The sequence below is a fragment of the Oryctolagus cuniculus genome, chromosome 13 (assembly GCF_964237555.1).
Source record: "Oryctolagus cuniculus chromosome 13, mOryCun1.1, whole genome shotgun sequence".
Taxonomy (NCBI): domain Eukaryota; kingdom Metazoa; phylum Chordata; class Mammalia; order Lagomorpha; family Leporidae; genus Oryctolagus; species Oryctolagus cuniculus.
The window spans coordinates 85,455,000-85,472,010 of NC_091444.1; the positions used below are offsets into that span (position 1 = coordinate 85,455,000).

At 42.5% G+C, this 17,011-nt stretch overlaps 1 pseudogene; it reads left to right on the forward strand.

Annotated features, from left to right (window-relative positions):
* The first annotated feature begins 4,132 nt into the window (after positions 1–4,132).
* On the forward strand, positions 4,133–4,780 carry LOC138844882 (high mobility group protein B2 pseudogene; annotated as a pseudogene).
* Positions 4,781–17,011: the final 12,231 nt, after the last annotated feature.

A 17,011-nucleotide genomic window follows, 5' to 3' on the forward strand; every position in this document is an offset into this window, starting at 1 on the left:
GGTAACCCCTCTACCAAATAAGAAAATCTATTTCAGTTCAGCTGGACATCATTCTGCTGACTGTTGACCTTATTACTGTTAGTCTGGATGCTTTCATTGGTTGCAATCCAGAGACCCAATTTTCCCATAGATATAAACATCAGCAAACATGAAAATTTGGTAAGAAAAGCTTAAACTGAGAGTTATGATTAATAACTATTTTAACAAAATTTCTCAGAACCCATCTAATCCAAACCTTGGACAATTGGGAGCTGTTGTACTTAGCCCACCCATAATCAAAATGGATTCTAAATCCTTCAACTGCAAGGAGAGTATCATAGACATTAATCTCCAAACGGATCCAGTTCCCTGCTAATGTGTCTGGAAAAGCAGCACAGGGTGACTCAAATATTGGGGCTCCTGCACACTTGTGAGAGACCTGAAAGAAGCCCCCGGCTCCTGGTATCAGTCTGTCCTAGCCACACTCATTGCAGCCATTTGAGGAGTGAACAAACCAGGAGGAAGATCCATCTCTCCCACTCTCTCTTTCTAGTGCTGCCTTTCAAATTCATAAAAGGATCTTTAAGAAAATAGATCACTTCAATAAATTTGCCATTGCTCAGTCATGATGACTTTTACTACCTTAAGTTCTTTTTCAAAAGATTTATTTATTGGAAAGGCAGAAAGAGGAGCTGGTGGTTGTGGTGCAGTGGACAAAGTTGCTATCTGTTACATTGGCATCCTGTATGTGCACCAGTTCAAGTACCAGCTATTCCATTTCTGATCCAGCTCCTTACCAATGGACTGAAAAAGCAGGGAAAGTTGGCCCAAGTGCTGGGATGCTGCCACGCACATCGGAGGAAAAGCTCCTGGCTTCAACCTGGCCACACTCTGGCTATTAAAGTCATCTCAAAAATGAATTAGGTGGTGGAAGATTTCTGTCTCTCCCTCTCTCTGTAACTCTTTCAAATAAGTAATTAAATATTTTAATATTATAAAAAATGGCAGAGAGACACAGAGACAAAGAGAGAAGGAAAGAGAAGCAGAGAGATATCCCATCTGCTGGTTCACTTTCTATATGGCTACAACTGTGCAAGACCAGGTTTCAAGTCCCCATTGAGGTTACAGTTCTCCAAATTAGATGACAAGAAGGAAAGAATTTGAGCTATTATCCATTTCTTCCCAGGGATATTAACATGAAACTGATTTGGAAGTGGAGTACCCAAAACTCAGATTAGCACTGCAATATAGGATGTGGGCATCTGTTGTGACTGTTAACAAATTGGAAATCCTAGAGGAAAAATCAACAGATTCCTGGACATACACAATATACCAAAATTGAGTCATGAAGACACATAGAAAAGCTAAACAAATCAAAAACCAAGACAGAGAGTGGATGAGTAATAAAGACCCTCCCAAGAAAGAAAAGTCCAGGATCAGACAGCCTCACTATTGAATTCTACAAGTCTTTTAAAGAACTAATGCTTCTCAAACTATTCAACACAATTGAAAGAGAGACAATCCTCTCAAACTACTTCTATTAATCTGACAATGACTGATTCTATCATTTATTTATACATAATGTTGAGAAAATCAGAAGTATTTGTTAGGACTTCTGCTAAAATGCACTAGATTTATAATTTTTAAATACATCTTTCCTAGATGTAATGCAGTCCTTTGCTACTTTAGAGTATCAGAAATTTAAAATGTTGGACTGGTGCTGTGGTGGAGCAGGTTAACACCCTGGACTGAAGCTCCAGCATCCCATATGGGGGCCGGTTCAATACTCAGCTGCTCCACTTCTGATCCTGCTCTCTGCTATGGCCTGGCAAAGTAGTAGAAGATGGCCCAAGTCCTTGGGCCCCTGTACCGATCTGGGAGACCTGGAACTAGCTCCTGGCTCCTGGCTTCGGATCAGCACAGCTCTGGCAGTTGCAATCAATTAGGGAGTGAACATCAGATGGAAGACCTCTCTCTTTCTCTCTGGCTCTCCTCTCTGTCTGTAACTCAACTTGTAAATAAATAAATAAATAAATCTTTAAAACAATTAAGAAATTTAAAAAGGGAAAGATTTTTAAAAGATGTATTTATTTATTGTGAGGCAGAGTGACAGATATAGAGAGGAAGAGAAAGAGAGGTCTGCTATCCACTGGTTCACCCCTAAATGGCCAGAATGGCTGGAGCTGGGCCGATCTGAAGCCAGGTGCCAGAAGCCAGGAGTCAGCAGCTTCCTCCAGGTCTCTCACATGGGTGCAGGGGCCCAAGCACTCAGGGCATATTCCACTGCATTCCTAGGCCATTAGCAAAGAGCTGGATTGGAAGTGCAGGAGCAGGGACTCAAACTGGTGCCCATGTGGGATGCTGGTGCTGCAGGTGGATGCTTAATCTACTATGCCACAGAGTGGGCCCAGGGAAAGGTTTTAGGAAGACATCTTTCATGTAGACTAGGCTGCAATATTGCAAGGTAAGGTTTAGCTTTTATTCCCACACATCAGTATTCATCTTTTAGCAACTATAAATACTGAATATCATACATATAGACATAAATATAGGTAACTGCAGATTTTGTTGTCATTCTTTCTAATTCTCTTTTAATGTCTGCTAATAGGCCATCTTATGGATTATTATATTGATGTTACCTGTACACAACCATCAGGCATTTCCACTGTTGAATGTGTTTATGTGTACAGGTAGTTTTGTTTGTGTGTACATGAATGCACATTTGATGGAGATAGCACTGACAGTAATACTGTGAGAACTCCTAATGCTGATTTCAAACTTTCTGTCCTCCGCAGAGATGGCTGTCATTGAAGTAGACCACAGGGCCCCTTTGCTGTTGTGGACTGAAATGTGCCTCCCTAAAACTCAAACACTGAAGTGCTAACCACCAACATAACTCTACCTGAAGAAAGTGCTTTTAAGCAGATCAAATGATAGATGTGTCTGTCACATCAGAGAAGGGCTTCTGGAAAAATCGAGCCTATTAGCACCTTGATCTGATATTTTCAAGCTCTACAACTCTGAGAAGTAAAATTCCATGATTTAAATCATATTCTCTGTGGTATTTTCTTAGCAAATTAATATATCCTCATTTCTGCTAGCATTTTCTGCTGTCATCTAGAAGGTCCTTGTGATTAGCAGAGAAATATAGAAAGTAAAAACTATGATTTTAGATTACCAAGTATCTACTAACATAAAAAAGATATCCCAGAAGCAACCTACTACCATCCTCCAGGACCCAGAAAAAAAAAAAAAAACAGGAATGAGTCAAGTTGTGGGGCAGTAGAAAAGTGAATAATGAAAGATCACAGCAGAAGTAAATAAGGAAGGGTTTGATGCTGTGGTGTAGTAGGTTAATGCCTTGTCCTGCTGTGCATGCATCCCATATGTTGTTGCTAGAATACCAGGTTCTCCACTTCCAATCCAGCTCCCTACTAATGCACCTGGGAAATTGGTGGAAGATGGACCATGTTCTTGGGTGCTGGCACCCACATGAGAGACTTGGAAGAAGCATCTGGCCTTTCAAATACAGAAATCTTAAAAAAATAGAAGCAGTGTTAGCACTGTTGGAAAAACAGACACATAGTTCAATGGAAAAAATAGGCAGCTGAAATAAACTGACTTTTCTACAGCCAACCCCTATTTAATAAAGGAAATAAAACAAACAGGAGAAAGAAGAATCCCTTTAGCAAATGGTTTAAAGGAAAGTGATTATCCATATGTAGAAGCCTGAAAAGATACCCCAACACCTCATACACTATGTAAAAGCAACTCAAGGTAAATTAAAAGTCTAAATATAAAACCAAAACCTTGAGAGCTTGTTTTGAGGTTCTAGCAGGGGAGCGCAGCTACTCGTATACCCTTGACCGAAGACCGGTCCTCCTCTAGCGGGGAAGGTCGTCCTCTTCGACTGAGCACACAGCTTCGGGAGGGACGCACGTGGATTGGTGAGGGAGGAAGGGGACACCCGCCTAGCCAGCCAGATCAGCCGAAGCAACCCTGGCGATCAATGGGGTGACAGATGTCGCAGCCAGATCGCCCTCACATCCTGAGTTCATGCTGGAGCTGAGGGAAGGAAGCAATGCCGTCGGATCTGGCTGCTCTGCGGGAGTCTGAGGAACAACTCGCACCAGGTGGCCGCCGTTCCGTTGTCATGGGTAAAGGAGACCCCAACAAGCCGAGGGACAAAATGTCCTCCTATGCCTTCTTCGTGCAGATGTGCCGGGAAGAGCACAAGAAGAAACACCCTGACTATTCGGTCAGTTTCACTGAATTCTCTAAGAAATGCTCGGAGAGATGGAAGACCATGTCTGCAAAGGAAAAGTCCAAGTTTGAAAATATGGCAAAAAGTGATAAAGCTCGTTATGACAGGGAGATGAAAAATTACGTTCCTCCCAAGGGTGCTAAGAAGGGAAAGAAAAAGGATCCTAATGCTCCTAAAAGACCACCAACTGCCTTCTTTCTCTTTTGCTCTGAACATCGCCCAGAGATCAAAAGTGAACACCCTGGCCTGTCCATTGGGGACACTGCAAAAAAATTGGGTGAGATGTGGTCTGAACAGTCAGCCAAAGATAAACAACCATATGAACAGAAAGCAGCTAAGCTAAAGGAGAAATATGAAAAGGATATTGCTGCATACCGTGCCAAGGGCAAAAGTGAAGCGGGAAAGAAGGGCCCTGGTAGGCCCACAGGCTCAAAGAAGAAGAATGAACCTGAAGATGAGGAGGAAGAAGAGGAAGAGGAAGAAGATGAAGATGATGAGGAAGAGGATGAAGATGAAGAATAAATGGCTATCCTGTAATGATGAGTGTGGAGTGTGCGTGTGTGCTCAGGCAGTTGTTTTGCTAAGAATGTGAATTCAAGTGCAGCTCAATATTAGCTTCAGTATAAAAAAACTGTACAGATTTTTGTATAGCTGATAAGATTCTTTGTAGAGAAAATACTTTTTTTAAAAAATGCAGGTTGTAGCTTTTTGAGGGGCTACTACATACAGTTAGATTTTAAAGCTTCTGATGTTGAATGTTCCAAAATATTTAATGGTTTCTTTAATTTCTTGACTTGTGTATGGTAGCACAGCAAAGTTGTAGGAATTAGTATCATTTGTAAATTTGGATTTTTTGTTAGGATGTTGCATTCTGTGTTGTTTTTTTTAAAAAAAATTTGTAATAAAATTATGTATGTTAAAAAAAACCCAAAACCTAAGTAAACATATGAGAAACTGTAAAACATTAGCATAGACAACAGTTTTGGGTCAGATTCCAAAAGCACAAGTAACAAAATAAAATATACAAATTTGAGCATATCAAATTAAGATACATCTTCATAACATAGTAATCAACAGAGTGAAGATACAATGGACAGAATGGCAGGAAACATTGAAAACTCTGACTATGACAAAAGATTGATAGCCAGAACATACATATATAGAACTGGGAAAATCTCCAAATAAGAAGCAAAATGTACACGTAAGAAATGGGCAATGATCAGAATAGATGTTTCTCAGAAGAAGAAATCTCAATGGTCAAGACATAGATGAACATGCCCAATATCACTAGCCATTAGGGAAATGTAAATCAAAACCAATAGTAGACTCCATCTGTGGGAGAAGACAATGCTTGGGTTTTCATTTGTGCAACAAGTGGGTTTAGAGGACCCTGTTCACCATTAGAGGGCAGAGTCTACATGGAAGTAAAGAATCCTTAATACTTTCCTAATGGGCTTGTTGAATTCTTGACTAGTGCCTATTACCTTTGCCACAACCTTTCCAGTCTCACTACTTTCCTTCTTCCTCTTCTCTATAGCTTGCAAAAACAGTATATCTTCTATATACGGAGGATACTTTTGTTTTGTTTTATTCCTTCTGTCTCATGATGTTCCTCTAAGAAATCACAACCCTCCAAATATTCATTCATTTATGCAGTCTGCAGTTTTCATGGGCTACTACATGGCAAAGTACTAGGTTAAAGGAAAGGTATAGGTCAGGAACTGAGCAAAGTTCACAATGATGTAGCCATTGGGGAAATGAACCTGATGGAAGACATCTCTCTCTCTCTCTCTCTCTCTCTCTCTCTCTCTCTCTGTCTCTCCTTCTCTCTCTGTGTAGCTCTGATTTTCAAATAAATAAATAAATCTTTAAAAACTAACTAAATAAATATACTAAAAACCTGGTGGCAACACCTTTCTATCAGAACATGTGAAGCACTCAAACACAGTTTGTCCCAGAAAGTCAGCCATAGTTTTCAAGGGCACATCTTCTACTCCATTTGTGGACATCTCTGTGTGGCGTAAGGGGTACTTATTTCTTCCATTCTTCTTTCTTACCACTCTCACAGTTATAACTTCTATTGATGCTTCCACAGAGCAGTCTTTATGAAATTGTAGAACTAATATCCTCCCATTTCAAAAATGTCATGGGTTTAACCACAGAACCCAAAATAAGACAAGTAACTGGCCTTCTTAATTACACAGTGTGGAATGTAAGATTCTCAGTGGATCACTGGGTAACTGTAAAGTACTGCGCAGAGAAAAAGATGTTACTTATCTGTATTTATGATGTTGTAATTCTCCACTTTATGCAAACTCAGATTAAAAGGGCTCCAGTTAGTGGGCAACACTGTTGCATAGTGGGTAAAGCTACTGCCTGCAGTGTCAGCATCCTATATGGGTGCCGGTTATGATCCTGGCTGCTGCACTTCCCATCCAGCTCTCTGCTGTGGCCTTGGAAAACAGTAGAAGATGGCCCAAATCCCTCATCTCCTGCACCCACCTATGAGACCTGGACAAAGCTCCTGGCTTCTGGTTTTGGATCCAAACAGCTCCAGCCATCCATCTCTGCTTCTACCACTCTGTAACTCTGCCTTTCAAATAAATAAATAATTATTTTAAAAACCAGCTTCATCCCAGAAGAAGCTCCTGGCTTCAGACTGGCACAGCTCCAGCTGTTGCTGCCAATTGGGGAGTGAACCATCGGACAGAAGACGTCTCTCTCTCTTTCTCTCTCTCTCCTCTCTCTGTGTAACTCTTTCAAATGAATAAATAAATCTTTAAAAAGTAGCTCCAGTTATTGACAACACAGTAGACTTGCATTAATTTTAGTTCTCTTCTTATTTTGCAAAGGGATCAGTGGCAGGTCAAAACAGTTGACAGCCTTGCTAGCAGGAGAAGAAATAGCTGAAGACAGAATATGAAAAGCAGCCAAATACATCATCAAAGAAAGAGAAGTGGACCCCATCCAACACAAACCTTTAAAAGTGGATGCTCACAATTAACGAGTGAAACAGCTGCCCACTGAAATCTTATCTAGGGAGGGAAGATGTCCTAAGTTCTGCTTCTGTAAACTCCAGTCATAAAGCTATCCTAATAAATCTGTCCCTGGCATCTCTTTTACAAACATACTGGACCCCCTGACCATTGGAAATGTGGACCTAAGTCATGAAGGCTGCCATTTAAACCCACCAATGCTGTAACAGCTAAGAAACTTGAATTTGATGCTCAGTTCTCAGGAAATCATTCCAGCTGAGCCTAGGTCCATTAATAGAAACTCCTTGGATCCTCCACTGTCTCTGTGCCTGTTTGAAAGAAGGGAGTTTTCCCACCCCAGGTTTCTGGAACAGCTTCAAATTCCACATTGGAAAAATCTGATAATTAATATGAGAGGGATCAATGCACACTTCACACTGCTCCCCACCAGGAAGATGAGGTGCAAGATGAGAGCAGTGGGGCAGATCCTAGTCAGATCCTCCTTCCTACCCCTCTGCTGCCCCAGGCTCCCTGCTGAAGGCCACCCAGCCCCACCCTGCAGGAACCAGCCCAGGAAACATCAAGAGGCCTGGCCAGACTGCATTCTGAGACCACCCACAGTGGGAACCCAGCTTATTTAACTGTGGAGAGCCGGAGTCTTTCTGCCTTCCTTCCCTGCGTGTGCATGTTCCCAGAATGCTGCCCCCTCTCTCCTGTAACCACTAAATAAAGCACATTAGGGACAGTTTGGGTGAGGTCCTGCAGGAGAGATTCCAGGCACTGGGAGGCTGGGAAGTGGAGGTGGGAGACAGAACAGCCTGGGTCCCAGTCCTGACCTCGGGGGAAGCTGCCATGATCGATGGCACCCTGGCACCCACCCTTCTCCCACACATGTCCCCACCCCTTACTGCATGCCAAACCTGCAGCAGAAAGTCCCTGGAGCAGGTACCCTTTCTTCCGGACACGCGGGGAGCGATTCGGGGAGTGGCGGGAAGAGACTCCCTGGTAAGTGGGACCCACAGGTGGAGGATGAAGAGGGAAGATGCAGCAGGAGGCAGGCTTAGGGTGAGCACTTGGAAACTGCCTGGGATCGCACGTGCAGAGCAGGAAATGGAGTAAATGCCAGAGAAGGAGAAGCACAGCCCCCAGGGCTGACCCTGATCAGGGAATGAACTCCCTCTGTTCCAACTCAGGCCCCAGGGAATGGCAGCAGCACGCGCATGTGCACAGGCATTCAGAAGGCATAATACATCCGAGCTCCTGGGAACTCTGGGAAATGGAGTACAGGCCGCAGCATCCCTAGAGACACCAGCTGACCCTCCCAAAGGCTGTAGTCAGGGCTGGGTGCCCACAACCAGAGGGCCTTTGCTTTTATTCAGTCCCTCCTTCCTTTCCTTCCCCCCACCAAAATCTCAGGGATCAGTTGCTTTCTTCCTTTCCTGAATCAAATCTGAAAGAGTGACACTCACTGCTGCTAACTGACCCCAAATCCTGGCTCCCTCATAACCTCTGTCTCTTCCAGAAAAATCTTATTTACTACTTTGGCCCTAGAAATCATAAATGACTATGATAGAATGTAGCTTTTAACAGAGGTGTAGAAGGCATGGTTTAATATCCAGTTTTGAGAATACAATTTTCATTTGTGTTTTATTGATGTTTATAGTTCTTTTAAGATTTATTTATTTATTTGGAAGTCAGAGTTACAGAGAAGGAGAGGCAGAGACAGAGAGAGAGAGAGAGAGAGGTTTACCATCTGCTGGTTCACTCCCCAATTGGCAGCAGCAGCACAGCACTGACCCCTTATAGTTCTTTTCAAATCATTTTAAACTGTCTTTTTATTCATCTAGTACAGAGACAGAAGAATGGACACAGAGCTAACATAGCTGAGTATTCAAGGAGACAGGTTAAGGGGTTAAATGCCTTATATCATAGCATTTATACCTTAGATTAATTCTGGGGACAGTATTATCTGGAGTTTACAAAATAGAAACTGAATGGAAAGAGCTTAGAAAAGCATGGTGTTTTTTAATATCATAAAAAAGTCTAAGTTAAGGGCCAATCAAGGGGCCAGCACTGTGGCATAGCATGTAAAGCATTGACATTCCATATGGGTGGAGGTTGAACCCGGCTACTCTGCTTTCGATCCAACTCTCTGCTATGGCCAGGGAAAGCGGTGGAAGATGGCCCAAGTCCTTGGGCAGCTGCATCTGTGTGGGAGACCCAGAAGAAGCTCCTGGCTGCTGGCATCAGATCAGTACAGCTCGAGCCATTGTGACCAATTGGTGGGTGAACCAAAAGATGGAAGATGTCTCTCTGTCTCTCTCTCGCCTTCTACTCTGTGTAACTCTGACTTTCAAATAAATAAATAAATCTTTTTTAGAGAGCCAATCAACATATAACACTAGCTTAAAAATCTTTTCTCTTGAGTCTCAGTTTTTAAAATCTGATTTATCAAAAGGAAAAAATGTGAGTGAGATGAAGAGTACCTACAAAAATAATTTACTGTAATTATTTACTGTAATAATTTACTGTAATGATGTACTGTAATTTACTGTAATATTTTACTATAAAGAACCACATAGGATTATAACTTGTCTAGAAAACAAAGGAGATTCAAAGTTGCTATTATTTCATGGTTATTTTTTCTTATTTTTAATATCAAGATAGTATATAAATATTATGCACTCCTAGGTATTTGTGTGTTGTTTGATATGTTTTATTTTTTAATCAGAAATTCAAAGAGATAACTGGGTAACATGGAGTTCTGTGTTTCTGATTACTTCTCTCAATTAGAGATCATGGGATTAGAGTTAGTGCTAGATTAAGAATGCTTCAATCTTTATCCACTGACTTCACACCAGCATTTACTATGTTAAACAATATTCTTTGGGTAGATGGCTCTTTCTTGCCAGACTGTAAACTTCATGGGGTCTAGAAACATATTTGCTTTGACACTAAAACTCAGCATCTTGACAGTCAGTCTTTTAGTTGAATAAATACATGATATACAAAATAAATATTTCTGCCCCTCAAGAACTGCCTAAGAGAGAAGAAAATAGAAATCAATTTGATGACTCTCAGTATTAGGTGAATATATAATTTGTCATTCTGACATAAGCCTTGTCATAAAAAGGGCATATGAATAATCACACAGAGTTGAAGTGTATGAACACCTAGGGCCAAGTGGATTAAAAGTTCAGCCTAGCTATGTAAGGCATTCCATGTCAATAGGAGAGGAAGGAGGAAGAGGGGAGGGAGTGTAGGTGGGAAGGTGGTTACGGTGGGAAGAATCACCATGCTCATTACTTAGCAGCAAAGAGAGAATCTGTGATCATTTGTTGCTTAAGAAAGGGTGATAGGCATTATTTAATTAAAATGCAGGCATCACTGTTCTCCTGTCTCTGAAATAGGAAGTCTATAACTCAGAATTCCTTGCTGTTTCATCAAAAACAATTCAAAACAAAAACCTAGTTAAGCATAAGTGGAAGTTGTGCATTAGAAGTCTATTCTAATCTCTAGGAGGTTCAGGGGTTGGAAAATTCATCTAAAATCTTGCTGCCAAATGTCCCACACATTTTCCATGAACACTACCCTTAAGCATAAGCTTTTTTAAAAAAAAGATTTATTTATTTGAAAGTCAGAATTACAGAGAGAGGAGAGGCAGAGAGAGAGAGAGAGAGAGAGAGAGAATCTTCCATCTGCTGGTTTACTCCCCAATTGGATGCAATGGCCAGAGCTGAGCTGATCCAAAGCCAGGAGCTAGGAGCTTCTTCCAGGTCTCCCATGTGGGTTCAGGGGTCCAAGGACATGGGCCATTTTCTACTGCTTTCTCAGGCCACAGCACACCTGGATTGGAAGTGGAGCAGGCTGGACTCCAACCGGTGACCATATGGGATGCTGGCACTGCAGGAGGCAGCCTTACCTGCTATATCACAGCACCAGCCCCCATAAGCCCTATCTTCTGCAGAACCAGCACCCCAGACACCAGCCACCACATAGCATCCCATGGCACATTCAACCCTGGCAATGTTCTGCAGCTCTTGCTCCTCTCCACTTTCACTGGAAGAATCTGCAACTCCTTGTTTTCATGCAAGTAATTCTGATTCAGATGATGCCCCTGACACAATTGGCTGGCAAGTGCCATGGCATGTGTCCACGGCCTAGCTAAATGCAAAGCTGGAACATTTTAAACTTTTCACTGCCATGGTGAGACACGGACTCCATCTAATGAAGTAGGGGATTTTTCAGGGAGTCTAGAGAATCAAATATGACAAAATGACAAATCTTAACCAAAGAGTGCCATGGTACAGATGAAGAGAACCCAAAATGTATTTTTCTATCTTTTCTTTTCTGAGTTAAGTGCCTAAAAACAAAGCCAATGAGGGTTAAACAGACCCATTCTGAAAATTCCTTAACATCTTCATTTTCATCCAAATTAATATATTACTTGAAGGAAATAAATTTTACATAAATGAAAATGCAGTACCACAGACAAGTGTACAGAACATAGCCCTTCAGTTAGCTTCACACCATCTGGGTCCATTAATGTGTTCTTCCAGAACCCAAGCTGCAGTACAATAGAACCACAGCCTCTGACATTCCTCCTCCACCCTGATGGATCTTGGGTTTTCCTCCCACCTCCCCTCTCCTGTGAATACATCAGTAGCAGGATAAATGGAATCCAAAGATACGATGATGTTATTTAACATGGAATAAACATAGTGTTTTAGTCAGTACAATCCTCAATACTACAATAATAATTCCGAGTTCACTGACTATGAAACTAAGTATATGAAATCTATTCCTAAGTAATCGTACTATCGAGAGCTGAATGTAGACTTTCTGAGGGAAAGAAACAGAGAATTGTGTAGACATGTGTATCTCTATAATAGAGATTTACCGCTGTACTTTATAGACAGTACACTATGTTTGTATTTTCTTGTTTTTTTTTTTTTTTTTTTTTTTTTTTTTTTTTTTTTTTTGCAGTCTGGAATAGTTTATTACATCCAGCTTTTCACTTTGGAAATTTTATGATTAGACACTAATATACAACAAATTTTGAATCCTTACAGACAATATAGAGCACCCTAGGCCCTCCCAAGGGCAGAAAACAGACCAAGAGCTCATAGACTAGCTGCAACTGCAAGAAGCAGATGAAGATATCGTCAGAAAGATACATATTCCTGCAGTGTGGCTGCTGAGCAGTTCTGCCCTTATGGATCTCATCTCTGTTTCAGATCGTTAAAGAAAGTTACATGCTTTCTGACATTTCTAAAGATTTCAATAATGAGAATCTAATATATGTTCACTATGCTAAGAGCTTCAGAACAGCCCAAAGATGTGGGCCATCTATTGCTTTCCCAGGCCATAGCAGAGAGCTGGATCAGAAGAGGAGCAGCTGGGACTAGAACCGGAGCCCATATGGGATGCTGGCACTTCAGGCCAGTGCTTTAACCTGCTGTGCCACAGCACTGGCCACAACGTAGTATTTCTAATAGAAGATATGGTTAAGTCATTAACTCCTCTAAAATACAAGTTAAGTATTAGTTTTGAAACTCTGATTCATTCATGAGAAAAACAAAAGGTTAATTTTCACTCTTTGCTTCTGGGTATGTAAATTTTCTTCTAAGAAATTAATCATGACTTTTACATCTCAGACCCTATTATGAGTAAGTAGAGAATATTGTGGGGTCATACGCTCATTCTATCAAAGGAACATTTCTCCAATTAAAGAAAACATTATGGGCATCCCATATGGGCACTGGTTTGAGTCCTTGCTGCTCCACTTCTGATCTAGCTCCTGGCTATGTCCTGGGAAAGCAGTAGAAAATGGCCCAAGTGCTTGGGCCCATGCACATGCATGGGAGAACTTGAAGCTCTTAGCTCCTGGCTTCAGATCAGGGCAGCTCCAGCCATTGCAACCAGCTGGGGAGTAAACCATCAGATGGAAGACCTCTCTCTCTCTCTCTCTCTCTCTCTCTCTGTGTGTGTGTGTGTGTGTGTGGGTGGGTGTTTGTAACTCTTTCAAATAAATAAACAAATCTTTAAAAAAAAAGCCAGGGGTCAGGGAAATTTCATCCAGGTCTCTCACTTGGGTGCAAGACTCAAGGATTTCTACCATATTCTACTGCTTTCCCAGTATGTTTTCAGAGACCTGCATCAGAAGTAGAACATGCAATGGGGCCCATAGAGGATGCCAGTGCTGCAGGTGTTGCTATAACCCATTTTGCCACAGTGCTTGCCCCGTAACAATTTTTAATTCCTAGGAATTAACAGGGAAGAAAGAAGTATGGCAGGATACCTTTTTTAAAAAAATATTTTATTGATTTGAAAAAGTTATATGCAGAGGTAGAGAGTGAGCTGATCAGAAGCCAGGAGCCAGGAGCTTTTTCTGGGTCACCCACATGAGCAAAAGGGCCCAAGGACTTGGGCCATCCTCTACTGTTTTCCCTGGTGCATTAGCAGGAGGCTGGACTGGAAGTGGAGCAGCTGGGACTCTACCAGCACTCATATGGGATGCCTGTATTTCAGGCCAGGGCTTTAACCTGATGTGCCACAGTGCTGGCTCCAACAGGTGACCTTTTACTCTCAATAATCTCTTCTTGGTATTGGCAGCAGTTTGTAATTTTTTGTTTATTTGCCTTCTTCTTAATCTATATTTTTAAAAAAATTACAAAAAGTTCCAGCACCCTGAGAACCTCCATCACAAGGGCATACAATCAGATGTTTGTCCAGAAAAGGGTGGTGTAGATGCAAGGTGGAAAATGCAAGGTGAGTTGATTCATCTTTCTCAGGCTGTGGTTTCCATGGGCAACTTTTACAACCAACTGCCTTATTTGTTCCTCTTCCACAGAGTGGAAAACATGTTAAGTCATCCTATTTAGCCAAAAGCCAGTGGCAGCACTTCAATACGTCATCAATCCAGGGCCAGCATTGTGGCACAAAGGAGTAAGTTGCCAACTGCAACAGCAGGATGCCTTATGGCACTGCTTTGAGACTCACCTCCTTCACTTCTCGTCCAGCTCTTTGCTTGGGAAAGCACCAAAGATTGCCCAAGAGTTTGGGTTCCTGCACCCACATGGGGGACTGGGACAGAGTTCCAGGGTCCTGGCTTCGGCCTTGCTCACCCCAGCTATTGTGGCCATCTGGAAGTGAGCCAGCAGATGAAAGATAGATCTCTCTCTCTCTCTCTCTCTCTCTCTCTCTCTCTCTTCCTTTTACCCAAACATACATTACATACATAAATGAAGATGCATCAATGTAGCAACTTTTTGAGGAAAAGTCTTCTGATTATTGCAGGTACTGTCTCAATGCATAAAAATATTCAGACACAAAAATTATAAACTGATTTATATTTATATTTCTCAACCACATATTTTTCAGAAAAAATTGTCTGCCACTCAGCATCAGGTATCAGTCTGAAAGCATTCATTAAAAAATCAAGTAATTTAACTAAACACAAAAACCTCTAGTATAGGCTGCATATAAACCAGTGGCTTCCATGGGTATACACAGATTGATTTTTGTTAATTTACAGGGATCACTGCACTTCCCTGGCATGGAGCTGTCTGAAGAGTTTAAACACTGATGGGTGTGGCATTATTTCTGATATTTGCTTATTATCCAGAGTGCATTTATTCAATATCTATCATGAACTCCACACTCTATATATAAATCTATTTTAAATATGTTGATATTTAATGGTACTTACACACTTAAAAACTGAGCTAATCCTCCTAACTTCTCTCTGGAATAGCTATGCCTTTGACATTGCCTTTTTTCACACATATGGAAATGCATAATATGCTTCTGTATGGTACTTCAGAATTTATAAAAGGCTTTTCAGGTTAGATTTACATAACATCATGTGAAAGTGGCCAAAGGACACAGTCTTCTCATTACAGAGGGGAGAGGTATGAAGTGACTCTCCGAACAGTTATTCAGATTCTGTCAATCACGTTCAGAACCTTCTTAGGTATCAGATACACATCTAGATTTTTTCCCTACTGTCTCTTTGTCAGAATTCCCAGCTTATGAGTGAACTTCAGTCTGAATGAATGCTATTATTCAAGGTTCTAAGTGAAAAAGTTACTGAGGTTTGTATTGGTGAGTAAAGCATGTATCTAAATGTTACTTGTATTTAATAATAAGTATTGAATCATGAAACTGAATATAAGATTATGCAAATTTTTAAGATGAAGAGCATATATTTAAAACCACATTCTTACATTTTGCAAACGTGTTGAAACACCTTACTGGAGCATGTGTTTGGCATAGTGGTAAAGCCTTCCACATCCCAGTCAGAATGCCCAGGCCTCAAGCCCTAGCCCTGCTTCTGCTTCTGGCTTCCTGCTAACAGAACCCTGGGAGGCAGCAGCTGATGGCTCAAGTGCTTGAGTCCCTGCCACCTGTGTGGGAGACCCACACTGAGTTCCTGGCTTCAGCCTGACCCAGCTCTGGTTGGTGCAGACATTTGAGGAATGAGCAGTAAATGGAAGGGCTCTCTCTGCCTTGCAAATAAACAAAAATAAATATACAGACATTTACTTAAGGTGTCTTGTTCACATCTAAATGATTTCCCTTTTCACAGTAAAATGCCTAACTGTCCTCTTTAGTAACAATGCATGTTTTGCTCTCCATGTCCACTCCTGAGCTCCAAGTACTGGCAGCTCACCCTAGCATGCTGACTGGTTCCAATGTTCAAGTACTCATCTCCCATTCTCTTTTGGTGGGTCTACCGGAAAGAAAGGAGAGTATCTACAGTAGTTAATATCTTACTGTTGCTCTTGCTGTCCACCTGCAGGCCTGAAGGATGATCAGCTGAATACACACTGTGATGTTCTGGACGTAGTTTCCAAACTTCAGTCACTTTGCAGCGGAGGGACTCTGTCCTCGTCAATCACCTGATAGCCTGCAGGAGTAGGGAGAAGCTGTGTTTGAAGAATTCACAAATACAGTGCATTGAAGCCAACCACTACCACCCCCACCACACCCCTACTTCAGGGTTCTGGCAAATCCCAAACCAGGAGTTTGGGACCAGCAGTGGTTCAGGAGGTGACCTCAACTCCTTACTCTGAACAGCTCCAAAGTGCCTGGTGCACCCAGCGGGAGCTCAGCACCTCGACCTCCCGCCCTCCTGCCCTTGCCACCAGGACGCCCGGCTCCCAGAGCCTCCAGGAGGCCTGCAGCAGACCTGCAGGTCCAGGCGCACTGGGTTGTGCATCCAGAGCAAACCCAAAATACAGGCCCAGCTCAAGTGTCACCTCCCCACAAAGTCTCTGTATCCTACTCCCTCCCGGAAGGCTGCGGGCCAGCACTCAGAACTGGGAGTCGCGGCATTTGGGGTTCACTCATGCTCCCATGAAGGAAGATGCCCCATGGGAACCCCGCTCCACCTGTGGGCAGGGCTGAGGAAGGAAAGGCCGAGTCAGCCTCCACCCTAGGACTGCAGCCTGGGAAAGTCCAGGGCCCCAGCGCCCTTGCCGGGCATGGGGTCTCACTAAGTGTGCTCTGAGCCAGGGCCTCAGCCATCAGCAGCTCTCTTGCTTCCAGAATCTGCTGCAGGACAGCTCAGGCTCCGCCCAGCGGGGGAACCTCAGGCCAATCCTTCCTGCCCTGGGGCAGGACCAGTGCTGCCAGACCCGCCCCATGTAGCCTGGCTATAAAGGCGGTGGTCATTGTTGGGCAGCTGGTAGTTGCGGTGTAGGCCGGTGATGTGGGTCGTTTAACTTCTTGGCTGTTTTGTACCTTGGGGCTAGAATGCAGGTGGAGGCCCCAGAGTCAGGAGGGTCAG